The sequence below is a fragment of the Lepidochelys kempii genome, chromosome 2, assembly GCF_965140265.1.
Source record: "Lepidochelys kempii isolate rLepKem1 chromosome 2, rLepKem1.hap2, whole genome shotgun sequence".
In the NCBI taxonomy this organism is placed as follows: Eukaryota; Metazoa; Chordata; order Testudines; family Cheloniidae; genus Lepidochelys; species Lepidochelys kempii.
In genome coordinates, this window is record NC_133257.1 from 72,688,099 (window position 1) to 72,715,361 (window position 27,263).

At 39.3% G+C, this 27,263-nt stretch overlaps 1 protein-coding gene across 17 annotated transcripts in view; it reads right to left on the reverse strand.

Moving 5' to 3' along the window:
• The window catches only part of SNTG1 (syntrophin gamma 1), a 526,846-nt gene that overhangs the window by 304,673 nt on the left and 194,910 nt on the right, over positions 1 to 27,263 (reverse strand). Inside the window, exon 1 of one of the 17 annotated variants that reach the window (XM_073331223.1) lies at positions 26,128 to 26,146. The exons of the other annotated variants lie outside the window; for them this stretch is intronic. The gene's annotated coding sequence lies outside the window, so the exon portion shown is untranslated. Of the gene's footprint in view, positions 1 to 26,127; positions 26,147 to 27,263 lie in introns of those variants that run through there. 17 annotated transcript variants of the gene reach the window in all.

Sequence of the window (27,263 nt, forward strand, 5' to 3'; positions counted from 1 at the left end):
ACAACACAGGAAGCCAATTATTTTTGGCCAACATTTCGATGTAAAGCAATGCCAAGTTATATTTCAGACCAATGAAGAAACTCATGGTAGACTGATTATTAATTTAAAAGATTCAGAAAGTCTGGTAAAATCAATGACTGGATACATGCACTGTGAATCTTTAAAGTGCCTATGCTTTTATATAAATCTAAATTAAATCTATTTAATCATGTACTGCCACTGTATTTTCAGCACTAGTTCAATAGTGAAGCTCTTATCTCTCTGGACCATATCACTGTGTTCAATAAAATGCCTCTTTGTGCTACAGAATCTGTGTATAAAACCACCACCATTCTCTAATCCTACTACAGAACATTATTTGCTACCACATGACTTATTACTTTTGTACTAAATCATGATTCTTTTTGTTAGAGGTTGTCAGAGACCAATACAAAAATGTCACATTGTTGAAATAGAACAAAACTAGGATATTAGGAAAGTAGAAACAAGTTTTTGATGGAATCCTGTCACTACAATCAGTGGCATACAGTTGGATAGAATCTAGAAAATACATTAGTATTAAACTGAACCTTTGGAAAGTAGCAATTTCATTTATAAATCCAGAAAACATTTTTTTTAATGGAAGTGCAACTTTTTTTAAAATTTCTTTAAATCGGAGTATTCTAATTGCCACATCCAAACTATAGTCTCGGGAGTCAAGCACACATACACTATATGACAGGCATAGTTTGAAATCCAGAAATGAGTAGACTTTCATACTCAAAATTTAAGAGTTAGTTTTTTAGAAAGGTATGATGCTGTAAATGTTCACTGCACAGAGCAGATGGAGTATCATTTGTAGGCAGGCACATCATCCAGGGCTGGAAGTAAGGTGGATATCATAGACCTCGTACATTTTGTCAGAAATGGCTAAAGGTGAACTTTCAGCCTGCAGCACACAGAGAATAATAAAAGAATGCTCAATCCAAATTAAGTGTAATTGGCCAGCACACTGACTTCCATTTCTCTTGGCTATTAATGAAGATATTAAAACATAAGTGAAGGTTTCCCCATGCAGTTAAGTTTCTATTTCTCCAACTTGAAGTGATATCGTACTTTGGTCCTTATTTCATCATAATATATTACCAAGCAAAGGACAATTCATCTAGCAGCATTACATCACTGCAGGTTCAAAGAGGAACAGAAGAAAGCCCTCCCACACTGTCTGATCATTAGAAGACTTGGTTAAAAACAATCATGAAAAATAAATCTTAAGAACTGAGTATGTCTGACTATTTCCAAATAAAGTTCATATAAGTTTTCTGAGATCCAGCAAAACAATTTGCATGCATGGTTTACATACGTATTTTCAACAAACCTTATTCTCTGACAAGTCCCATTGATTTCAGTGGGTCTACTCATGGAGTTGGTTTTACTCAAATAAGCAAGGCTACTAGAATCTGACCTATGGTAGTACACAAAGCCTGGCAGGAAGTATTTCTCTTACTTATATAAGCTGCTTCTGAGAAGAAAAGCAGAATTAAATTACTAAAGCAAAAAAGCACAGGAAACAGTGATGCCCAGACTAATGATGAACAGTATATGGGAATTTTAAAAAGGAAATGCAGAAGAGGGATAGGAGGCTTGGAGCAGGGGTTCGAAAATGGTCTTTGGAACTCTTGCTAGAGGCGTTTGTAGAGACAGAAGTGTTTGGCTGCTCATTAGGGATTCATGTGGCTAAATCCCATCAAGGTCACAGCTGTCAGTCACCTCCAGACAATGTGCAAGGTGGCTAATGCAGTACTGCCTGATGCTACCTGGAGAATCCTGGTTGGCTTGGAGCAGATTCTGCATTACATTTGGCTGCCACTGAAGGAATCCTTTGTACATGGAGCCCATTGACTGCAGCAACCATTGGGAAAAGAAATGGAGTTCAGAATATAGTTTCTGTGGAGCTACCAGAGATCTGAAAAACATATATATATCTGCTTGATGCCGCTGTGCTATAAGAACTTCATGAGCTGCAGACTGCAGGGAGCATGGGCAAAACAGCAGAGGAAGGAAACAGAAGCAAATAAAGGCCTGTGAGTCTAATCCACAATATGGAATTATTCAACTCTGTACATGTTCCCTGCTGCCTCCGCTCCTTCTTCTTTAGGATCAGTGGCAAATAACTGAGGGGGAGAGGGGCTGTCATAAATATAAAGGGAAGGGTAAACACCTTTAAATCCCTCCTGGCCACAGGAAAAACCCTTTCACCTGTAAAGGGTTAAGAAGCTAAGATAACCTCGCTGGCACCTGACCAAAATGACCAATGAGGAGACAAGTTACTTTCAAAGCTGGAGGGGTGGGGAAACAAAGAGTCTCTCTGACTCTGTGATGTTTTTGCTGGGACCAGAGCAGGAATGCAGGTCAGAACTCCTGTAAAGAGTTAGTAAGCAATCTAGTTAGAAATGCATTAGATTCAGTTTCGTTTAAATGGCTGATAAAATAAGTTGTGCTGAATGGAATGTATATTCCTGTTTTTGTATCTTTTTGTAACTTAAGGTTTTGCCTAGAGGGATTTTTTTATGTTTTGAATCTGATTACCTTGTAAGGTATTTACCATCCTGATTTTACAGAGGTGATTCTTTTACTTTTTCTTTAATTAAAATTCTTCTTTTAAGAACAAAAAGAAAAGGAGTACTTGTGGCACCTTAGAGACTAACCAATTTATTTGAGCATGAGCTTTCGTGAGCTACAGCTCACTTCATCGGATGCATACCGTGGAAACTGCAGCAGACTTTATATATACACAGAGAATATGAAACAATTTTGTTTCATATTCTCTGTGTATATATAAAGTCTGCTGCAGTTTCCACGGTATGCATCCGATGAAGTGAGCTGTAGCTCACGAAAGCTCATGCTCAAATAAATTGGTTAGTCTCTAAGGTGCCACAAGTACTCCTTTTCTTTTTGCGAATACAGACTAACACGGCTGTTACTCTGAAACCTTCTTTTAAGAACCTGATTGCTTTTTCATTATTCTTAAGATCCAAGGGTTTGGGTCTGTGTTCACCTATGCAAATAGGTGAGGATTTTTATCAAGCCTTCCCCAGGAAAGGGGGTGTAGTGCTTGGGGGGATATTTTGGGGGGGTAGACGTTTCCAAGTGGGCACTTCCCCTGTTCTTTGTGTAACACTTTAGTGATGGCAGTGTTTAACCTAAGCTGGTAAGAATAAGCTTAGGGAGTCTTTCATGCAGGTCCCCACATCTGTACCCTAGAGTTCAGAGTGGGGAAGGAACCTTGACAGGGACACAAAAGGGATTATGATAAGGAGCGGGGGATGGGGGAGGAAGGATCTGTGCCTGGTGGTGCGGATGCTTGTTGTCAGGAAGAATAAGGAAGGATTTTGAGCCTGGAAAAGAGTTTTCTGAGTCTAGAGGGTTGTATGTGTCAGAGGATGGTATTCTGATTATGGGGGTGTCCTGTGGGAGAGGCTTTACAGGTGAAGGGAGTGGTTCTGATCTTGGGTGAGCTAAGTAAGAACTAAAGTGGCTCTCATCCTGAGAGTGTTGGAATATGCTGGGAAGAGAAGTTTGGCGGGAGCTGGGGTGTGTGGGCTTGAAGAGGTTCTGAATCAGGAAGGGGACAGGTTGAGTACAGGGAGAACTGAGTCAAATAGTGGTAATGTGTGTGTGGGGGGGGGGGATGATCAGGTAGAACTACAAGGGAGGAAGAGGGATCAATAGTATAACCCTTCCTTCCATTGTAATGGGTTCCAAGCTTGGGAGAGGAATAATCGGTAGATACAAGAAGGGAGAGTCCTTTTCTTTTGGCTTTCTCACAAGCCTGCTTTATCCCCCTTCTACACATTACCCTGTAATACCCAGCCATAATATCCTAATTTTGCTGGTTTGAAATACGGTCCTCCTGAAGAGGAGAATAGAAAGATGTATCAAAGGGCACCCTTCACTCCACCTGCCGCCAGACCATTTATTTTGGCAACCAGTCACCACTGTGTGGAGAGCTTGCTGGTCTCAATATTGCTGGTTGGCTCTCCTTGTTTTCAGCCATTCTCTGACATGAAGTACACTAAAAATTACAGAGTGTATTTTCCTATTGCTTTTCCATGTAAACAATTGTCGTAGCTACCACAGGGATATTATGCAATCGTGAATTGGAGGGAAAGGAGTACATGGGATTACACACACACCCTCAGCACTTTTCATTTTAAATGAAAGATACACTTTGTTGGCCTTGCCTTTGCTACTATAAATTTTTAGCAGAGAGTACATATGATTTATTAAGAACAGTTTTCCTTTTCAGAAGAGAATTTTTTTTAAATGGCCCGAGCTGATTCATTCACTCATACGCTTTTGGAAGGGGTTTGGATATTCCTTCTGATGAAAATAGTGTAGGAACCCAAACAGAATAGAAACAAGAAGGGGAATACAAGAATAGTTCCATGAGACTATCTCTGGATTGAGATGAATTTTTTGACCAACTCTATAGAAATGTCAGATTTGCCCAATCCTGCTCTCAGTGAAGTCAATATTGAACTTTTCACTATTGAAATCAGAGGGAACAGAATTTGCCTACAATAGTTCATTCCTCCTGAGAGAACTAGGAGGGCTTGAAAGAAGAGATCTACTTTTCTGAGAGATTGACCGTGAAGACTAAACCTCTTGAACTAGACTAGATATGGCTGGGTGGCCATTAGTGTCCCAATAATCAGGACGGGAAGTTCCAATTAAGAAAAATGTCTTTGATCCCAAGCACATATTTACAGATACAAATGTGTGGGGGGGGGAGGAAAGAGGGGGCGGGTAGTGAGTGTTGAAAGACTGGATTAAAATGTCACCCACAAACTTGCATGTTGCTACTGAGCTCAAACCTGGTAAAGTTTGGGATGCCTATTAATATATGGATAAAATTATTCAGTTTGAATGTGTGTAATTATGTCTGGCAATGACACTTCCTATCATGATAACATTTTGAGGAGATGCAGTCCTCTCTGTGTGTGGCTTGCAGTTCATATCATGATAAAAAAATGTAATGTTTTCAAAACAAAATGGGCTTCTAAAAAGGAAAATAAGGATAAATTTCCCATTATAAACAGGCCCCTCTTTATCAATTTATGACATCTGACAAAAACATGTACTGTCCACAGGCCAGGAGACTTAAGTTGGAAAATGTTGGCCACCCTCCAATATGTAATTTTAATTTACAACCTGAAGTTCAGCTACAGTAGTGACTCAGTTCACCTGTAACCCTAAAGTCTGACCAAACTAAACTATAGCCATTTTGGGTGCATTTAGCCACCATTAATTAAAAGCAAAATGCCACACAAATAAAAATAATCAGGGCTCTAACAGGGAAGGCCAAATTGCTGCAGGTGCAGCTTTGCTAATTGAAATACATTAAAATAAATTAAACCATAAAAATAAAAGTGAATAGTACTACCTTGGTTCTAATTACCCCAATGAATAAATTTTATTATTTACTAAAAATACTAAAAATGATTTGCTAATAAAAATAAATGATTTATTTTAGCTAAAAATAACCCAGTAAAAATTACTATAAATTATGTATTTTATAAACAATTAGTTATAAAAAAATAAGTAAAAGCAAATGCCCCAAAGCAGTCAGAGAGCTTTTCTTCAGGCAAGGAGCTGATACCTAAACTCCCCATAAGCTGGATGGAAAAAAGACCCCTGGAAAACCGGCTGGTGTTCACTCAAAACCATCTCAGACTTTGGGTAATTATGTTTGAAGTGTTTTAACCTATAGCATACCAAAAAAAAAAAAAAAAAACCTCCTGGGCTCACGAATTGCTGTTTATTTTCATGGCCATAAGGGGATATGTGGTTCTGCATGAAGCAACCCCAATTAAAGCAACAGACCTCCCAAAATAGACCCTACAGGAAGGTGAGGGCCAAAGGGAAAAAAAGAGAAGAGTGTTTTGTGAGGGTGCCCATAGCCTGGAATAATGACCATTTTGTCATGCACATGTGCTCAAGATGTGGGATGGGATGTCTGAAAGAGATTGTGTGTGTGTGTGTTAGTGTGTGTGTATAGTGAATAAAATTCAGGAAACAGGGTTCAAGGTAAGCCCCCAAAATGCCCAGTTGTGCTCCCAACAAGTAAACTACCTTGGGGTGACTCTGGGACGGGAGGAACATTCCCCTGACCAACAGAGAGTGGAGGTGATTCTTAAACTTCGATTGCCACAAATGTATCAGCTCTTAAATACTTTTTAAGAATGGTTAATTTCTTCCAAAATGTTATGAAGGGGTTTTCAGAAAAGGCAGCGCCGCTGCATGAATTGTTAGAGGGAGTGGAGTGGGATTGTTGCTCTCAACAGCAGGAAGCCACGGTCCAGTTAAAACAAGCTTTAACTCAGGCTCCAGCCCTAGCATATCCTGGGGTAGGACAGCTGTTTTTGCTGCAACTGGCAACTACTAAGAGAGGGATGGGAGCTGTACTATATCAAAACATGGTACAGGGCTCTGCCCTGTGGGATATGCCTCCTAACCTCCTAATCTCTTTAAAAGGAGATTTTTGGCACTAGTTTGGGCTTTGCAGCATTGCTAGGGTGACCATATTTCCCAAAGGAAAAATGGGACATTGTGTGGGGCTAGCTCAAGCTCCCGCTTTCCCTGTTGGACTGGCCCGAGCTGTTCATCCAAGCCCCCGCAACCCACATGGAGCTGGCCCAAGTTCCTTGCCCAAGCCTGTTCCTCCTCCCCACATGAGGCTGGGGCTAGCACCGGGCTGACATCGCCACTCCAGGCCTCACACTCACACATATTACTCTACATCCCACTTTTTTAGTAAAAAAAAAATGCCCATTTTTGCAAAAAAAAGTAGGGATGGCCAGGAGAGGGCTTAAAAAAGGAACTGTCCCAGTCAAAAGCATTGGGAATTCCCTTACCCTTGGGAATATCTGGTGGAATTGTACCGTGTTACTGAAAACTGCCCACTCTCCAGTAAAATATGTGCTCACTGGCAAAATTAACAATGGTTATATATACAGCCCTAGCAAGCCATAAGTAAATCAGGGCTGATGAATTTGCTGAGCCCCATGTGGGTGCTCAAAGCACAGTTAAAAAATATTTTTTTTAAAAAAAAAACCTCTCCAAAAAATAAGGTGGGGGAGGAGTTACTCAGACACATTTAGTAGTAATTAGTAAGTAAAGTTAGGAATTTTAGCTTAAATGTCTAGCAGTACCTCCCACTATATAGGGAGAGGGAAAAGTTTGTTTTGATTTGTGTGTTAAATTGTTAACTGTGTGAATGCTGAAAGACCTTGGAACCTGTGCACTCTTGTGTGCTGCTTTTGCTGGCATTTGGATTGCAAACCTGCTTATTTAGTGGTGTAAATGCGGAACCTGTTATGTTCAAGGCATGGGGAAACTTCCCTTAAATAACAGCAAAATGTAAGTAAACAATACCCCTAACATCACTCACCCCAACATCCCAGGAGAAAAATCACTTTTTTAGGCCCCTTGAATGAATATAATTCCACTGCAGTAAAATTGAAAGGCTTCAATTTGGACAATGTAAATATTAGCATGGAAATGAGCGAAACTAGCAATGTGTTATGGTTTGGGTTGCAAATGGTCTATGCTGGCAAGTACAGAATCCCTACCATTTTGGTGGCAATACCACCATCCTCATATATGCATAAGGGCTAGTGGGGAGGGGGGGCAAATTTGTTAATGGGGGCAAATTGGATGGTATCCAGCTGGGTACGGTTGTCTCCGAGTAAAAACTGACAAGGTGTTATTTAATTGTAGTAAGCCCAAAGTAATTAATGGACTGACATCTCCAAGCAGACAATACTGGGGAAAAAGTCAATTCATTTTAGACTGAAACAATCCCTTTTACCCCCAAACATTGGGCAATAAAGTCAGGGTGAGGAGAGTCTACAAATAACACTACCAGAAGGAAAATGGGAGGTTATTCTGCCCTGAACTTCAAATGTCCTAGGTCCTCAAAAAGAAGTACAACAAAAATAAAAATATATAAATAAAACAATTAATGCCTTAATAAAATTAATATGTAGCCCAATATAACAAAAACTGGCTCCTTCAAAAATCCATAAAATAATAGGCATAAAAATATTAATTTTAAAGCCCCCTGTAACCAATTTAGTCTGGGTATATGTAGTTCAAACCAATATAAAAAAGCAATAGGTAATTCAACCACCCCACACCCTAAAAAAAAAGTAATTATAAATCTCACTTTAGCAAACATTTTGGTCCTAAAATCCCACTGCAGAAAGTTTATCCAAAAATTATATAAGAGCTAAAAAAAATTAAATATATCTTCATAATGTCTCCAAGTTGCACAAAATTCAAATGTATTGTATTTGTAATTATTTTTATTCATATTAAGAACTTTTATTTTTGTGCTAATTGCTTTATTATATATACGTAGCAATTAGCACAAAAATAAAAGATCTTAATATAAATAAAAATAATTGCAAATACAATAAGCACAGTAGAGCACCACATACAAATATTGGCAATACCCCATAATATTGGCAGTGGTGGGCAACCTGGGGCCTGCAGGCCATATGCGGCCCATCAGGGTAATCTGATTGTGGGCTGCGAAACATTTTGCTGATGTTGACTGTCCGCAGGCACTGCCCCCCGCAGCTCTCAGTGGCCACAATTCTCTGTTCCCGGCTACTGGCAGCTGCGGGGGACGGTGCCTGCGGTCAGCGTCAGCAAAATGTCTCACAGCCTGCAGACAGATTACCCTGATGGGCCACAGGTTGCCCACAACTGCCTTAATCAGTTAAGCTCCATACAAGACAAAGTGGCACAAGTGTTGGGAACACTGGGGCATGGCCACTAGGTAACTCGAGGGGATGGAAGACCACGAGTGTCGATGAAGCCCCCTCGCACTAGGCCCCTGTGTCCTTGCCCCTCCCCCTCCTGCCTGGAGGCACTCGCAGCAGCTCTGTGTGCTAGGCCCAAGTGTCCTTGGCCCCCCCGCCTGGAGGCACACACAGCAGTTATGCTGAGAATCTGCAACAGAGTCAGACTGCCTGAAACTAAGCAAGGCCAAACAGGGGAGATATGGAAGAACAATGCTGAATAAAGCAGCTTTATGTATAGTTTAACAAATGATACAGAGAATCAGGGAACTAGCTGGGAACTGGATTGGCTGGCTATATGGATACTTGGGGCAGCTTGCTATTGGATAAGTATGCTGGGAAAAAGGATGTATAAAAGCCTGTGTAACTTCCTGCTCTGTTGTACAGGATTTGAGATTCAAATCTCCCTGTACCTTTTTGAAGCTTCAAATAAACTTTTCTGCTTCTCCACCCCGTTGTGATTATTGGGTGCAGCACACCGGGTAACGAACCAACTCAAGCTGTTGTTCAGCCTCTCGGCACTGGGTGCCGGCAACACAAGTCTTGAAAAAATGGAAGCAATCCCAAGGAAAGGATCACTTCTGCCTCTTGCTGACTGTTGACGTGCTCTAGGACAATGTTTCCTTGGCTCTGGCATGCAGTAATAAAACCCAGAAACCACAAAGTATGGACTATAAAAAAGGCCCAGTGGTAATACATAAATAAATAAATAAATAAAAGCCTGCTTAAAAAATCAAAAATTGAATATTTGTAACAAAAATAGTTCAGAGTCACAAACTATATATTTTAAAGTAACCAAAAAAACCAAAAACCTTTTGCCTTTAATCCTTTTGCAAATAAATCTGTTGTTGTTTATGTGGATAACAGCTGTGTATGTCTTAAAAGTTGGTGCCCTGTGCTCATAAGTATGTGTACAATATAATTTATAATCCCCTCAAAATAGTGTTTTGCCATATTGTATCTATTAAATGTAATTTTAAATGCCTAAATTAAAATACAAATCAATTAACAATAAAATATACATCATACTCTTATATAATGACTGTACCTTTACAATAAATTTAATTGTAGTAAAAATATTATTTAAGCACCCCCAGTTATGGAATTATTTATATGTCAGTAAACAGGAAGCATGCAGGATTATGGTCACTGTGCATTATTCTGCCAATAAATTTTAAAAGTAATTAAAAAGGTTAGCAGAATTTCAAAACACAAATGGTGGGAGACATTGTTGGGCGTGTCCCGCACAGCAACAGGAAACTTTAATTTAGCCTTACATACAATTGTAGTGATTCTGATGTTTCATGTGGCATTGGTGGCTTTATTCCTAGCACTGGCATGCTGGATAAGGAGAAAGATCAACTGGTTGAAAAACCAGTATTTCTGCAGACCCTGAGTACGCCTCAAAAACAAATAAAGAATGTCTGATCTCTAATAAGGCAAAATAAGGGGTGAAAAGAAAGTGCCAGTGAGAAAATTGCTTGGTCTTGGTTGAAACCCTTGAGCCTATGCTGGGGCCTTTCACTAGCAACCAATTAAACTCATTGTGTATGAATGAAGGTTCTAATAGTAAAAACAAAATATGATCATCACAAGGAGGGGAGTGTAACCCCAAAATTTGACCAAACTAATCCACAGCCATTTGGGGTATTAAGAGCCACCATTAATTAAAAGCAAAACACCACATAGCTAAAAATAATTGTTAAGGCTCTTCTACGGAAGGCCAAATTGCTGTGGTTACAGCTTTGCAAATCAAAATAAAAAAATTAACAAACCATAAAAATAAAAAAAGTAAATAGCAAGCTTATTTCTAAATACCCCTAACAAATGTTATTGTTATAATAACTAAAAATACTAAAAATGATTTGCTAATAAAATAAGCAATTTATTGAAGCTAAAAATTATAACCCACTAAAATTACTATAAATTATATATTTTATAAAAAGCTAACTATAAAAATATTAAATAAAAATATATACCTTAAAGCAGTCCAAAAAAAGCTTTTTTTTGGGCAAGGAGCTATCTCCTAATCTCCTCATCAGCTAGCAGAAAAAGAGCCCCGGAAGCCCAGCTGGTGATCATTCAAAACCATCTCAGACTTTGGGTAACTATATTTGGAGTGCTGTAATCTTACAGCATATATGTCTATGTGCTTAAAAACTAATAAAAAATGTAGTTTTAGGTAAATGATTGATACAAACCAGAGTGCTTTTATCAGACAAAAAAAGCTTTGTCCCCATTAATTTATTCCTGACACCGCCTAAAAAAACAGTTAAATTACTACTACACTGGGTTCTAAAATGATGGTAACACACCTAGGACTAGGAAAGGGTGAAATAATCCTTAGTCTGATCGAAAATTTAACCAAACTTGGAACTTTAAAAAATGAGCTTCTCAAACACTTCCATACTTTCTGGCTCTTGTTAGATGCTTAAGTTTCAAAACATCATAAGAAAACCTTCCCATAGTTTTCCTTTACTCAGCTTTACAGACTAAAGAGGTCCAAATAGTTCAAACAAACATGCAGACTTTTGGAACTTACCTGAATGTAAATTCCAAGTCATTTGAGGTTTGCCTGTCACTACAGTAGATACATCTGTTTAAACATTTTCTCAACTGGTATTGAAATGCAATGCTGAAAAATGACTGCAAAGAATGATTGATGACTATACCCAGTTCCTAGTAAGTAGTAGGAGGAAGATGTGGTTCAATTGGTATTTTGTTATAAATTGAATTACAGGAATCCTTTCCACTTAAAGAATGGGAAGAGAGGTAGTTAATTTGGAGTGAAACAAGGCTAAGAGGAATGCAACTTGACAAAACTTGCATTTTGAAGAACTAATGGTGATTAAATTAAAGGCGGTTAAATTGTTTCCATGAATTAAAATGAGAAGTCTAACGAAATTAGTATTCTAAACAAATGAATATTTCTGTGGTGATCCAAACATTGAATGTCAGACAGATTTTTGAGGAACAAAGAAGCTAGATGCCCAACGTGTGGCCCTTTGGGGTGGGGGGGGAGGGAAATCAGCCTGACTGGGAAACTCCACTGACTCCACTGATTTTCCTCTCTAGAATGAGGACAAAAAAACTAAACAGCAAAAACATCAAGAAGAAAATTGGATGTTTAGAATCTTAATTTTAATAATCAAAAGCTTGACTAATAATGAAGGGAAAACAATTGGTTTTCTCACAATACATTTAAAAATGCTTGTATAAATTGGAAGAGTTGTAGTTTTAAGCTTATGCACTAAATCTGTTTGAACCCACACAGATGCAGTTTTGCATATTATTTACCCACATAAAGATTTTAGGACTGGGTCTAATATTAGCAAACCATATTTTGATACTTCAATGTGCACTGAAAGTCCATGAGTAGTCTAATAGACATGGAGAGAAAGTTTGATCCTAGATAACGATTTTGCTGTATTAATTAAATTAAAAAACCAACAAAAAGTTGTCTGTAACAAATGACCTAAAGAGTTTGATACAATTAATCTGGAAGATAACTTGAAGTAGTTAACATTCAGCAGGCAGGTAGCTTTTGAGGGGTAGAGGTAGACACGGGACCCACTTTTAGAACCTCAGAGTTTCAAACACCTCGGGAATGGAAGTTGTTCATGACTCTGAGCAAAATGTTATGGTTCTTTCAAAAGTTTACAACTGAACATTGACTTAAGACAGCTTTGAAACTTTACTATGCACAAGAAAAATGCTGCTTTTAACCATCTTAATTTAAATGAACCAAGCACAGAGACAATTTCCTTGTCAATTTTTTTAAAAAATTCCTTTTTATTTAGTAGTTTACATTTAACACAGAACTGAACTATATTTGCTCCCCCCACCCCCGCTGCCTGATTGCATACTTCCAGTTCCAAATGAGGTGTGTGGTAGACCAGTCCGTTCGTAACTCTGGTGTGAGTAATTCTGAGGTCCTACTGTACTTCATGGCATATTTTAGATTACATGAAAATCTGTGATCCCGTGTAGAGCATATAAGTGATTGAAGAAGAGACCACATATCCTTATCCCTTCTCAGGGACAACTTTAATCTTGCTAACATTGTTTTATGAGGGAGATAAAGAATTGTGGAAAGTACAGATGACAATTTCTATCAAACCCCTCCTCCAGTACCAAAAAGCTTGAGGGTTTTTTATGTTCATTATGTCTAAACGGAGGGCATATGAATAAAGATCAAAGCAATGAATGCCCGTGCATCATTTAAATCCAGACTTAATAACATCCCATGACAAATAAATACCATGAGAACATTAGCTATCATAAGTCATAACCTGTGAATATTAAGTAAAGGTAATAAAAGACTGCAAAACACAATGTTAAGGTCATTTGCCACAACCTGTAGATTTTCTTTTCTTCATACTGTCAGGAAGGAGTTAAAATTCAGCCATCAGAAAAGCCAGAAACTGCTGAGAAGCAAGGACATAGTTTCTGTCAATACCTGATAACTTAGCTCAGCTTATATGGTCAATGCCCACCCAGTAACGCAGTTCTTAGAACAATGCTAACCCTCCCTTCACAACCCACTGGATGTCTGTAAGCACTCATCCCACCCCCCCACCTCCTTCTCCCGCAAGGTAGCCATAGATGCTTGATGCAATAGGTTCACCTCTATTCATACGTGCTGTTCTTATTTTTATCTTTGTTTAGGGTTCTCTCTTGACTTGTAACAATGTCTGTCTCTGTATGTACAGATAAATGCAAATGAATTGATAAGAGAATGTGTATAACTGGTCACTATGGCACCATATCTTTGAAGATGCTTGTAGGTCTTCCCGGTACCGTGAGTAACCCCTATCATAGAATCATAGAATATCAGGGTTGGAAGGCACCCCAGAAGGTCATCTAGTCCAACCCCCTGCTCAAAGCAGGACCAATTCCCAGTTGAATCATCCCAGCCAGGGCTTTGTCAAGCCTGACCTTAAAAACCTCTAAGGAAGGAGATTCTACCACCTCCCTAGGTAACGCATTCCAGTGTTTCACCACCCTCTTAGTGAAAAAGTTTTTCCTAATATCCAATCTAAACCTCCCCCACTGCAACTTGAGACCATTACTCCTCGTTCTGTCATCTGCTACCATTGAGAACAGTCTAGAGCCATCCTCTTTGGAACCCCCTTTCAGGTAGTTGAAAGCAGCTATCAAATCCCCCCTCATTCTTCTCTTCTGCAGTCTAAACAATCCCAGCTCCCTCAGCCTCTCCTCATAACTCATGTGTTCCAGTCCCCTAATCATTTTTGTTGCCCTTCACTGGACTCTCTCCAATTTATCCACATCCTTCTTGAAGTGTGGGGCCCAAAACTGGACACAGTACTCCAGATGAGGCCTCACCAATGTCGAATAGAGGGGAACGATCACGTCCGTCGATCTGCTCGCTATGCCCCTACTTATACATCCCAAAATGCCATTGGCCTTCTTGGCAACAAGGGCACACTGCTGACTCATATCCAGCTTCTCGTCCACTGTCACCCCTAGGTCCTTTTCCGCAGAACTGCTGCCTAGCCATTTGGTCCCTAGTCTGTAGCTGTGCATTGGGTTCTTCCGTCCTAAGTGCAGGACCCTGCACTTATCCTTATTGAACCTCATCAGATTTCTTTTGGCCCAATCCTCCAATTTGTCTAGGTCCTTCTGTATCCTATCCCTCCCCTCCAGCGTATCTACCACTCCTCCCCTCTTCAGTATTGTCTGGGCTTGCCTGATTCTTGGGGAAAATAATCTTTTTGCCTAACAATACAAACATTAATAAAATATTAAAGACAGTACTGGCTTATAATATATATATCCTGAGCTTTGACAAAAGCCTTTCAATATTTAACTTCTCCAAAGATTAAAGTCTATTTCTGAGCATCTAGTTTAATTTATTTTAGGCATATCATTAAGGCCTCCAGAACCATCAAGGGTCATAAAACTTCAGAAAAGAGAAATATTATTAAATGCCATTATTGTAGATTATAAACTCTTTGGGAATATGTTTTCTTGAACATATGAAAGCATGCGGAGCACATTTTTGGCACTAACAATCTAAACAGCAATAATTACCATTTTAAATCCCAGCAGGAAGGGGTACTGGAATAATTTTTTAGTGGAGGCACTGAAAGCCACTGAACAAAGCCTGGAGGCATTTGGCTGGTATTCTTACTTCGAGTCAGGTGGTGCTACTGCATCCCTTTTTAGCAGGGCACCCTTCATGTGTCTGACAGTAAATCCAAATAAAACACTTAGAATTAAACATAAGTGTCCAAATGTTTATCATCAATGAAAAGTTTCTAGAATTATTTATAAAATTCTGTCAACATTTTCCCGCACCAACTCTAGGTTTACTGTGCCTTTCAGATGAGACTGCAAGGTGACAAATGGGCAGTAATGATCCCATGACTTAAAGCAAAAAAACCCAAGATGTGATTAGCCCCAGTCTCCTTGGCCAAGTTTCCACTATCTGATATTATGTAGTGCTGTATATAACATCCTCCACCTCAGTAGTAGGTACTGCTCAATGATGAAGTGATTTTTATTCAGAACTGAAGTTTGCAGTCCGCTGTTAGGATCCTTTAAGTTGAGAGATGCTATATTGGTCTCTTTTAGGTACTTATATACCCCCCATCCTTACCTGAGTGCCTGACAATCATGTTAAGCATTTATCCCTTACAACACCCCTATGAGGTACTATTATCCCCATTTTATAGATAGGGCACAGAGATCAAGTGACTTGCCCAAGGTCATATAGGAAGACTGGCAAGATACAGTCTTGAACCAAGGCTTCCCAAGTGCTAAACTAGTGCCCTAGCCACTGGGCCATCAGCATCAGTGCAACTAGAACTAACACCACCCAGGACCAAACCTCAGCTGATGTGAAGCCAATGGAGCTGTCAATTTATACCAGCTGAGCATCTGACCTAATCTGTTCCATCTTGCAGAAGACTACTAACAAGGGTTGCATGAACATTTGCAATGAAAAATAATTTTTATGAGCCTGGGTTTGAACTCAGTTTGCAGCACATCTTGGCAAGCAATTCAGTTTGAATCCACCCTCTTGCTCAGCAGATGTGACTGGTCCATTGTGAAAATCTCAAAACTGAGCTTGTAGGGTCTGCACAACCCTATATCCAAGCATCTGAGAATTAAATCCACCTGTTATATTCTTGGACTTGTCTGCAGATAGTTATTTTATAAATTAAAACACAAGTTACTGTAACACGATGACTGCACACATTTGAGAAGAACTGTAGTAGAAAGTATTTGTTTTGGATGATTCATCCAGAGTGGGAGAATCATTCAGTTTACATAAAAAAAGGAATAGCTCATCTTTGCAAAATAAAAATAGTGGCGGGATTAAGAAAACAGCTCAACACACTATGTGTAATTAGTGAGCTCAACAGCATTGTAGAGGGGACTCAGGCTCTCTATAATTAGATAATAGTTCAATTAAAGTCTGATTTTCAACTGTCCCCATGCTATCTACCACTGCGCCCCCCAGCCACCCCCCAAAGAGAAATGTAAGAAATTCTCCTCAAAATTTCACATTATATTGCATCCCAGTTTAGAATTTTTTCTTCAAAATGTCACAGAAGTGCCCCACAAGGAGTTTTTAAGATGGAGGACTAGCTCTCAGCTGATGCAAACAAGGCATAGCTCCATGAATGGGACTATGGCAAAATACACTAGCCTACAGACTGGACCAATGTGTTTTCAAAGTTTCCCTCTCCTTTAATTTAAAGATTTTTCTAACTTAATTCACACCTTATATGTTCAAAATGGCTTGAGCTATAAATTCCAGAATAGTTTTGTTCCTAAGACAGGGAGAAATGTTACTAGTAAATCAGGTGACAGATTAGGTGTAGAATACAAAGTTCTGAAGAGGTGTTTTTTGCATGTAAACCAGAATACATTTATACGATACACTGACCTGGTGCCAAATTGTGCCACAGCAGCTGATGGACTGAGTCATTGGAAAGAGTCATGGGAAGAGAGGAGACTGTGTGGGATGGTGCAGTCATGAATCCAGTATGGAAGATATATTCTCATTCTCATAATGGAGGTATTCTGGATTGGCAAGAAAAAGGGATGCTTGGAAAGGGGAAGAAAGGAGGTTGGTGGAGTATAAAGGAACGGCAGCGAAGGGTTTAGAACGTGTTGGGGCCAGGGAGCACTGTTTTCAAGGTTTATGTGGCATATTTTATGTACATAAAATATTTACATATAAACCTGGACTGGAGAACAGTGCTCCCAGAACAGCAGTCTAAAAGTAGGCGTAGAAGAGGTTTAGGAAACATGGTGAGATACAGGAAAGGTGTGGGGTGATAGGATGGCATGAGAGAAGTCAGAACGTACAGCACTACTGTTATGCAAAAACTTGAAGGATGGGTTTTCAAAAAGTTTGGCCAGCTGACTTCACTGGGAAAAGAGTTAGACCAATGCTGAGAGCTTTTGGAAATCCCATCAGACATGTAAACTGAGACTGGAGAGCATGGCTCCAAGACAGTTTCACACCCCTGGACTCCCTCCTGGTACTTTCCCCTGTATGCCCAGATCCAAACTACCATTGTGATGTTTGAAAAGGTTAACACTGGATCCCTTTTAAAATGGAGGGTATTCATCCTCTACATCTCCACTTCCCTCCTCCAATAAAATCTATGTTAAAGTTAAGTGTAGGAAGTGAAGAAAGGGAAAGCTAGAGTTATATAAGTCACATCAACCTTAACACCCAGTTCTTCACTCACACACATGTCCCCTCCCCACCACCACCAATTAAACAGTTTCTTGCTGACCACGGGCATAGCAATTTTAACACTATCGCTGTGGCTTTGTTAGTGTTGTACATGCCTTGTTCTATCTGTAATCACTACTCTATATAACATATGGAGAATTGAAACTATGATTTACACAGAGCATTGCTTGTATAAGTGGGTTTAGATACACATGTGCTCTGTATTACTAACTGTAATGGTTTGTTACAACAACAATTGACGTTCTCACATACGGGACAGTTTTATTATCTTGCATAAGATTTAGGATTTTTCATAAGTGAGCTTTGTGTCTAATGAGACTTATCTTAAAAGGCTTGTATGGAATGATTTTGCTCAGGGGAAAAAAGATTGTTCCGTGTGCATGGTGTTTAGTCTGGAATTGTTACAGTAGCTTTGCTTTTTGGATGGTTTGTTATACCAGCATCCAAGCTTTGTACAGTATTTGTATGAATAAAAGCAGAGTATGAGAGTTCTTTATGCATTTCATGAATCAGAATTGTGGGATGAATACATAAATGTAGACATAATAGCTGTTTGTGTAGTGGTCAGTGATAGTGTTTGTACTGGTGGATGTGTGTGCAGGAATAGTGATAGGAAACCTCTAGGTGTGAAGAGCAGCTGAAATTCTCCAAACTATCCAGAGTTCTTGAGTCTGCAGCATTGGACTGGAAATGACATAAGAATAGTTTATTCTCTGAGATTATTTAATATTTCCAGTTAAAATGGAATTACATATGAGAACAGGCCTTGTTTTATTTAGGCATTTCTTCTTCTAATCCTCAAAAGAACAAGGACAGGTATAAATATAAGGAAAAAAAATGCCTGTTTCCCAGTTCTCCAAAACAAAGAAACCCAACTAAGAAGAAAAGTAGTACTAGTGGCATCTTAGAGACTAACCAATTTATTTGAGCATAAGCTTTCGTGAGCTACGGCTCACTTCATCGGATACATTCAGTGGAAAATACAGTGAGGAGATTTATATACACACACAGCATGAAAAAATGGGTGTTATCATACACACTGTAAGGAGAGTGATCACTTAAGATGAGCTATTACAACAAAAAGACTTCAAAAACAGACTCCAAGGAGAGACTGCTGAATTGGAATTAATTTGCAAACTGGATACAATTAACTTAGGCTTGAATAGAGACTGGGAGTGGATGTGTCATTACACAAAGTAAAACTATTTCCCCATGTTTATTCCACCCCCCCCCCCACACACACACCCCATTGTTCCTCAGATGTTCCTGTTAACTGCTGGAAATGGCCCACTTTGATTATCACTACAAAAGGTTTTCTCCTCCCCACCCCCCACTCTCCTGCTGGTAATAGCTCATCTTAAGTGATCACTCTCCTTACAGTGTCTATGATAACACTCATTTTTTCATGTTCTGAGTGTATATAAATCTCCTCACTGTATTTTCCACTGAATGCATCCGATGAAGTGAGCTGTAGCTCACGAAACTTATGCTCAAATAAATTAGTTAGTCTCTAAGGTGCCACAAGTACTCCTTTTCTTTTTGCGAATACAGACTAACACGGCTGCTATTCTGAAACCCAAATAAGAAGATTCATTTTCAGTTTTAGCCAACAGGTTAAGTATGTTCTTATTTTATCTTTGGGGTTCCATCCAGTGCTAGTATAGTAGCCCATATCAAATGAATATAGCCTTTCAACTCTATTTGTTTACTTTTTAAAAATCTTATTTCCTTACAATAATAGTAATCTATTTTCCCCATTGGCATGTTTTCTTTGTATTAATCTATGCTGTCACTGAGGGAATTCAAAGCAGGAAACATTATGCCCAATCAGGGTCTTCACAATAAGGTTTTGTGATTGTGACTTTTTCCTGACCTTACCTAAGTCTTTTGTACAATTTGAAAAAAGTGTGTTCTTGAAGAACAGACATTTTCTCTGGGGCAGGGATGTCTGTGCTTTTACTTACAGACCACACAGCAAAAATGACATTGTGTCCGAGAGGCTGAAATGCCATTTTGGTTTCAGACATCCATCTTTTATTTAACTTTCACTCCTGACACAGGCTGCAGCTTTTGTCAGAAGGAATTTTGGTTTGGATTTTAACTTTGTATTTATTGCAACAGAAGGCTCTGACACATTCAAGTGTGGTCCTTTCCTTAACTTATCCACTCAGTTAAGAGTTCAGTTTACCCCGATGAACTGACTCAGGAAAAAAGCTAGCTGGGAGGTGTGGAGATAAACTAATAATGACACTATTTTTTCCATGAATTATGCTTTCTCCCTGACTAATCACCCTTTCCACAGAATCTTATGGCTGCGGAGATAGGCAACAGCTTGGAATAGGAATTGCCATACAGTTTCTGATCAGTGATCCACCTAGTCCAATATTCTGTCCCTGATAGCAATGAGTACAAGATGCTTCAGAGGAAGATGCAACTTCCCCTCCCACAAGCAAAAAATCCCCTAACTGCCTAACTGTAGGGGTAAAGAAGATATCCCCCTTATCTATGCTACTTATATGTCCCCTACCCACATTATCACAGTGTCTTAGACTCATACTTTAATGTATGTATTCACACGCCACCAAGGAAGTATTATCCCCATTTTACAGATTGAGAAGGGAGGCACAGTGGTACTAAGCGACTTACCTCAAGTCACACTGGAAATTTGAACCTAGGTGTCCCAAGTTAGCACCCTAATCACTAGATCTTCCTCTCACCCCGAATCATCAGTATTTATATCCCTTCCAAAACTCTAATTATTATAAACTCTGGATACTCTTGTTATCCATTTAAATGTCTAATCCTTTTTGGAATCCTACTCACCCTCATTGAGGATGGGGGGAGGGTGAAGCCATGCTCCTCTTTCATTGCTTTTCCTAGAGGCTGAACAAGTCTTACTTGTTGATCCCTGCCCTATGCAACCTTAGAGTAAGAGGCACTCACAATTGGCCTTCACATTGAACCTTCTCCAAAGAAACAATATTATATGACATTTTTCTTACTAAGGTTGGGACATACATTGATGTAGCATGCTAGTATTGTCACCATTCTTATAATCGATTCTTACTGTCATTTAAAACCTGAAGAACTCTGTGTATCTCGAAAACTTGTCTCTTTCACTAACAGAAGTTGGTTCAATAAAAGATATTACCTCACCCACCTTGTCTGAGATAATTCAAGAGGCCCACAAAAAATACGTTATAAATAACATACATACTGAAAATTCCCTAACCTATAATGCCTGGGAGCCTGGGTAGGCCCTTAACACTTTTTAAGGTCAGCAACACATGCTAGAGGGGAAAACACAATGCTCCTTTTTGAGATGTCCAGAGTGCACTCCAGTCAGCTATCCTGACAGTTCAGTACAACTCAGGTCCCAGTGCTTATGCTGTTGAATACCAGTCTACTTAGGCGTTTGGTGTGCTTTATTTCAGTCATGCAAAACTCTGAAGTTAAAACATTTAGGGCCTCATCCAAAACCCACTGAAGTCAATGGAAAGACTCCCATTAATTTTAATGTAGGGCTTTGTAGATAGCAAATTAACCTTCTTAAAGGCCATCTCTCAGGATGATCTCTTGTTGCTGCTTAATACCTTTTTTCTTATTTGTTACAAATGAGTTGAAATGGCATATTGGTAATCTAATTACCTCTTATCACTGTATCAAATGGAGAGGATACAGTAGACGGTAAAACATGAAGCACCTGAATACAAAGCATTTTCCAGTACATGATCTAGACCGTAAATGAAGACAAAATGTTAATATATACAACAATGTATTTTTAAGTGGCACTCAGTGGCAGTACCTGATGTTGGTATTTTAGTTTCAAGCAAAAATATTGACAAGTCTATTGGAAAAAACTGAAATGTCATTTAACATCATAGGAAAAAAATGTCAAAGATAGTAAATCTGTAGCATGCCTGCTAGACCAGACCACTATGAACATTTAGAGCATACTGATGTGTTCATCATCTGGAACTCAGTATTCATTGGCAATATGAATACAATCTGCATTTGGTTTTCACACCCATCTAATGTATTTACATAAGGGTTCATTAATTAAATGGTGAGAAGTTTTTATGTAATATGATTACAGTATGAAGCATGGGATCATCTAACCTACCATGAAAGAATGACAGAGGGGAAACAGAAACTAGCACATTTTTTTCCCCTAAGTTCACACACGCACATTTATTCCCTGGGAACCATCCTCCCTAGGCTGCCCCACTTCCATGAATCAGGCAATAGGGAAGCCATGGCCCAGGAATCAGGGAGTCTGGCTCTCTGGGCTTCCTGGCTACCCATAGCCATACCAGACAGAAGTTTGTTTTGAATCTAACAAAATAAATTGTTACAATTAAAAAAAAAATCTGGATTTCTGTTTCATAAAGAATTTTGGAATTTTTTTCATTCCAAATTAGAAAAAAAATTTTCAAAATTCAAAATCCTCCAGGAAACAGTTATTGTTCTTGGCTCAGCTCTACCAACACTCTCTCCCTAGTTCTGCATCTCAGTCTCTGTCCAGCCAGTCCCAGTTCTCCCTGGCACACTAACTCCTTGACAGCCATATCTGTTTTGTCTCCTCCTGCCCTGTTTCCCTCATCCCAATCTCTTTATTCAGACAGTCTCACTCTCCCTCCCCCCAGCTCCTCATCCTATCTCAGTGTCCTTCCCCCTCATCCTCCATCAACTGACACCTAGTCCCTGTGCCAGCACCCACCCCCTCATTTCCCTCACCAACTCCTGGGCCCAATCAGTGTCTCCTCCCTTTCTCCCAGTCCTAATCTCCTTGCCCAACAAGTCCCAGCCTCCCATCCCCACCCAGCTCCAGCAACAACCTTTCTTCCCCCACCATCAGACTTCGACCAGCCAGGCCGAGTGCCTGTGTGGGGAGGGGAAGTCATTACAACAGAGACATGATCCAAGCTTTCAGCTCTGGTGCTCTCAACCATAGCCCATCCCAAAGCAGTTGGCTGCATCTATTACTGGGAACATAATGGTCAACACCAATCACCAGGAGTTCATCTAGTCCAGTATCCTGTCTTCTAACTCTGGACAATGCCAGATGACTCAAAGGGAATGAACAGAACAGGGCAATCATGAAGTGATCCATTCCCTGCCATCCAGTCCCAGCACCTGGCAGTCAGAGGCAGGGACACCCAGAGCATGGAGTTGCATCCCTGATCATAGTGGCTGATATACATTGATGGACCTATCCTCCATTAATTTATCTAATTCTTTTTTGAACCCAGATATAGTTTTGGCCTTCACAACATCCTCTGGCAATAAGTTCCACAGGCTGACGAAGAAGAAGTGAAGAAGTACTTCTTTTGCTTGTTTTAAATCTGCTGCCTGTTGATTTCATTGGGTGACTCTTTGTTCATGTGTTATGCTAAGGGTAAGTAACACTTCCTTATTCACTTTCTCCACAGCATGCATGTTTTTATTGACCTCTATGATATCCCCCCTTAGTTGTCTCTTTTCCAAGCTGAGTGGTCCAGTCTTTTTTTTTTATCATATGGAAGTTGTTCTGTACCCTGAATAAGTTTTCTTCCCCTTCTCTGTACCTCTTACATTTTTAATATATCTTTCTTGAGATGGGCGACCAGATCTGCATGCAGTATTCAAGGCATGGACGTACCATGGATTTATATAGTAGCATTATGATATTTTCTGTTTTATTACCTATATTCTAATTGTTCCTAATATAGCTTTCTTTTTTTCTTTTTTTTTTTTTGACTGCTGTTGCACAATGTGCGGATGTTTGCAGAGAACTATCCGCAATGACTCCAAGATCTTTCCTGAGTCGTACCAGCTAATTTAGATCCCATCATTTTGTATCTATACTTGGGATTATGTTTTCCAACATGCCGTTAGTTTGTATTTATCAACATTGAATTTCATCTGCCATTTTGTTGCCAGTCACCCAGTTTTGTGAGATCCCTTTGTAACTCTTTGCAGTCAGCTTTGGACTTAGAATCATAGAATATCAGGGTTGGAAGGGACCTCAGGAGGTCATCTAGTCCAACCCCCTGCTCAAAGCAGGACCGATCTCCAATTAAATCATCCCAGCCAGGGCTTTGTCAAGCCTGACCTTAAAAACTTCTAAGGAAGGAGATTCTACCACCTCCCTAGGTAACGCATTCCAGTGTTTCACCACCCTCCTAGTGAAAAAGTTTTTCCTAATATCCAACCTAAACCTTCCCCACTGAAACTTGAGACCATTACTGCTTGTCCTGTCATCTTCTACCACTGAGAACAGTCTAGAACCATCCTCTTTGGAACCACCTCTCAGGTAGTTGAAAGCTGCTATCAAATCCCCCCTCATTCTTCTCTTCTGCAGACTAAACAATCCCAGTTCCCTCAGCCTCTCCTCATAAATCATGTGTTCCAGGCCCCTAATAATTTTTGTTGCCCTTCGCTGGACTCTCTCCAATTTTTCCACATCCTTCTTGTAGTGTGGGGCCCAAAACTGGACACAGTACTCCAGATGAGGCCTCACCAATGTCGAATAGAGGAGAACGATCACGTCCCTCGATCTGCTGGCTATGCCCCTACTTATACAGCCCAAAATGCCATTGGCCTTCTTGGCAACAAGGGCACACTGTTGACTCATATCCAGCTTCTCGTCCACTGTCACCCCTAGGTCCTTTTCCGCCAAACTGCTGCCTAGCCATTCGGTCCCTAGTCTGTAGCGGTGCATTGGATTCTTCTGTCCTAAGTTCAGGACCCTGCACTTATCCTTTTTGAACCTCATCAGATTACTTAACTTTCTTGAGTAATTTTGTATTATCTGCATACTTTGCTACCTCAGTTTACCCTTTTTTTCCAGATCATTTATGAGTATGTTGAATAGCACAGATCCCAGTATAGATCCCTGGAGAACACCACTATTTACCTCTCTCCATTCTGAAAACTGACCATTTATCTCTATCCTTTAGTTTCCTGTCTTAACCAGATACAGATCAATGAACGTACCTTCCCTCTTATCCCAGACTGCTTAATTTGCTTAAGAGCTTTTGGTGAGAGACCTTCCCAAATTTCAAGTCTCTGCTTCAAAGCATAGGGGGCATAGACCTGTGCAAAGAAAAGGTTACTAGAATCTTTTTCATATTGGCAAAGCAGTGATGTTTTCCCTAGCCTTGTTCTCAGAAACGGCTGAATGATTTTGGAGGAAAATTCAGAAAAAAAGTTGAGCGTAATGCTGACACCCAGCATGGAAAATTTCAGAGTGAACAGTTAAAGTTTGGCAAAGATATATGCAACCAAAACCAGAGCCTTATAATGGGAAGTGTCAACTAACCTTAAGAGGCAAAACTACCAGCCCCACCTGTAATAACTGAAGATAAAAATTCACGAGTGTACATATAAAAACATCTCATAGACTATTAATGAAATATACAGGTTCTTTAACTGAACTGTAAAGACTCAAAACCAGGTGGTAAATAATAAAGAAACACTCAGCAGATATAAGATTGTATAAAATAGGTAAAAATATATGTACAAAAGACTAAACATTGTTTTTTTCTACTCTTTAACAGACTAAAACTAAATATTGTTATTGGATGCACACTGATTTTCACCTCTAAGTGCATTTAATAGAGTTAATATATCTAGTTCTTAAAAGCAAAACAAACACATTAAGAGTGGAGGATACCAACTCTATAAATAAGCTCCACTTTTGCAGCTATGTCATTATATGAAATAGGAAAAATATGCTAACTGCCAGAGCTTTGGAATGAACTCATGCAGAACAATGACATTATACAAATTAACAGACAATCTGATGATACATAATTAACCTCTGATTAATTACTTTAATTTAGGCACCAGGATTAATTTTTTTTTGGTGAAAACCATAACAAGCAGAAAGAGCCACACAAGGTGTTTTCAATAAAAGTGTCTGAATTTGCCAACATTCTTCTTAACTCAGATCATCCTTTCCCATTATTACATCTCTCCTGTTCAAGTCTTAAATATTGTCAGAGTTTGCTCTTATTTTTAATCTTACCTCTGCTGGAATTCGTAGTCATGCTTTAAATTCATTCTTGTCTTTTTTGCTGCCATTAACTTTGTTATGGGAGTCCTGAATCCTGATTTCCTAATCTTGGGGTCTAGAACATGGAAAGTAGGCCACACTATCATTCCAGAAAAATGGGACCATAGTATATTCTCAACTACTCCGCATTATGACAGGTTTGAGACGTGTCAGAGAACTATTAAATGTGCCGAATCATGTAATTGAGGCTAGCACAGTACCATTTAAGTATCCTACTATAGCAATGGAAAATGAAAATAGAACAGCATCACAACTCATTTTACAGATCCTGAAGTACTGGTTTTATAGTTTGTCTTGTTTCCAGATTGTGTCTGATATTTTGGTTGTGGCTATTGAGCAGTATGTGTATTACATTAGTAAACACCTGTCCATGCCAAAATCCAATTCAAAGTTGTAGTCCTAGCAATCTAAAAATGTTAGAACTTATTTTATCCTACCTCTCTAACTTCACTTATTCAATTCACTTCTCCAGTCTTTACCTCTGCCTTTTCCCTGTGATTCTTCACAGTTGAAGACTGTTAGCTCTTGCGCCGCTCCTCTATTGTTCCCCTTCAGAGTCATCTCTTCTCTGTCTATCTATCCAGAGACCTTCTGTTTTATTTAGCTTCTATTAAGGCTTTCAGTGAAGCATTTTAAAGTGCTCTATGGGTGCACAATAGAAACAAATTATAGAATATTGTTGAATGCCAAACCATCAGCTTATTGCTTTTTCAGCATCAAATTAGAACTTCTATAGACAATTTTGAATACTGTATTTTAATAGTGTCAATAATTTTCTGAAAACACAGTGTGGTACAAAATATTGAGGAAACAATTTTTTTTTAGGATTCACTCTTACCATAATTAATTGAACTTCCATTACTATTAATGGGAATTATGGTATATGATCATAGCACTGTTTCTTTCTATATTAAGGAATCTGCTTATATGCCAAGTAGGCAAAATTTCAAACAAAACAAAAACATATTCATAAACATAATTCATTCGTGTGAATTTGCTTTATATTCACAGCCCTATACCCAGCTTCTTTTCAAGTATTAATATGAATGTACATTTGCTTGCAGAATGTGTGTATCGAGAAAATGTTGTGAATACCCATGCAATTTTATATTTGCATGAGTATCTCCCCAGAAGAGTTTGAACAGTCATCATGAAAGCTCTTTGAGTTTGGAAACCAGGGAAAAGCACTGCCTGCATAGAGCACATGGGAGGAAACAATTATTAAACCAAAGTAACATCCTGTTTTCAGAAGACCTCAGTTGTTCCTTACCTTAATACAGCTGACATTTGCTAGGCTTTGGCATCAAACAGATACACACACCCTTTCTTTCTCCTTCCCTCTGTAGGCCTATAGAATGGTGCAACATTATTATTTCAACATTTCCCATTATTTCATTGACATATATGGCCAATTTAAGGTCCTGGCAGTCAGACACTGAAGGCCTTTGCAGTTCCCTAGAGTCAAAGAACCATCACACATGCACACTGTCTTTGACAGGGAAGTAGCATCTGACACTGACCCTGGGCAAGTCAAGGATTTGGCTAGAAAATGCAAACCCAATTCCTCCAGTACCTAGAACCAGCAGCTCTTCTTAGATCTTTAATGTTGCCTCTG